This window comes from Chinchilla lanigera, unplaced genomic scaffold (genome assembly GCF_000276665.1).
Source record: "Chinchilla lanigera isolate Chin_1 unplaced genomic scaffold, ChiLan1.0 scaffold00051, whole genome shotgun sequence".
Taxonomy (NCBI): domain Eukaryota; kingdom Metazoa; phylum Chordata; class Mammalia; order Rodentia; family Chinchillidae; genus Chinchilla; species Chinchilla lanigera.
Genome location: NW_004955452.1, coordinates 572,107 through 573,333, shown reverse-complemented (window position 1 = coordinate 573,333; position 1,227 = coordinate 572,107). Strand labels below are relative to the sequence as shown.

Below are 1,227 nucleotides of genomic sequence, written 5' to 3'. Positions count from 1 at the left end.
TAATCCAGCATGGCTAGTACATCTAAAAGTGCACTCTGAATTAATGTGATTATTTTATGAGTCTTTTCTGTTTGTTTGCCTCTTAGTCTGTGTGTGTGACGATTGGGTCAAGAAAATATGACAGCTTGGGGCTGGGGATTTAGCTCAGTGGCACAGCGCCTGCCTGGCAAGCACAAGGTCATGAGTTCAATTCCTGGTACCGGAAAAAAAAACAACAACAAAAAGAAAATAGGACAGCTGACAGCAACAGTTCCATTCCTTAATATGCCCTTTTGCTCCCTACCCCTCACCAGATAGTTAAAAAGGACTTAATTCTAAGTTCACCAAGGAAAACTCCCCAAGTTCCTAAATGTGACAAAAGTGACTGCAGCTGCTCCATATCTTACTTGGGTTTTTTTGTTATTGTTCTTATTATTGTTGTTTTAGTGGTCATCTTATTTTTTTCCTACAGGATTTTTTTGCCCTTACAGGTTTCTGGCTCTGTGGAGTTTTTCTGTCGGTGAGGGGCGGGGGATGATATGCAGATATTCAGGAATTTTAAAACACACTTGGCAATAAAAAAAAAAAATAATTGAAAGGAGGCCTCTTTAAAATCCAGCCACTGATAGGCCGGGGTTATAGCTCAGTGGCACAAGCACCTGCCTGGCAAGTGCAAGGTCCTGAGTTTGATTCCTGGTACAAAAAAAAAAAAAATCCAGCCATTGCTATGTAAAGTGGGATCAACCTTACAAGCTTATATCAGTAAATACTCACATAATCAGCTCAAATACTTTTTGTTCACATGACTTAGATAAATCTTTAACAATTAATTTAAATTGGTTGGTAAGATAACTGTTTTTAAAATAATCTCTAAATTTACTAAAGTGTAAATTTTGCCTAGAATGTTAGCCAGTGAGGATAATATTTATCTTATAACTGTTTCTAATGTCTGAGTCATCCATTACTAATTGTAGATTTAAGTATTCTTGGCTTTTTAAAGTTTATGAAAAGAAGTATCTTCTGGTCTGTTAAGTGTGTTTTCATACATTGTTAAAGTCTTTTCCCAGGCAGCTGCCAAAGATGGTGGAGGTGCAGGTCTTGGTGCTGGATGGCCGAGGCCATTTCCTGGGCCACCTGGTGGCCATCGTGGCCAAGAAGGTCCTACTGGGCCCCAAGGTGGTGGTTATGCACCAAAAGGGCAACAACATTTCTGGCACCTTCTACAGAAACGAGTTAAAGTACTTGGCC

General features: G+C 39.4%; 1 pseudogene; it reads left to right on the top strand.

Moving 5' to 3' along the window:
• The first annotated feature begins 1,059 nt into the window (after window positions 1-1,059).
• Window positions 1,060-1,227, top strand: part of LOC102009680 — a 608-nt pseudogene continuing 440 nt past the window's right edge.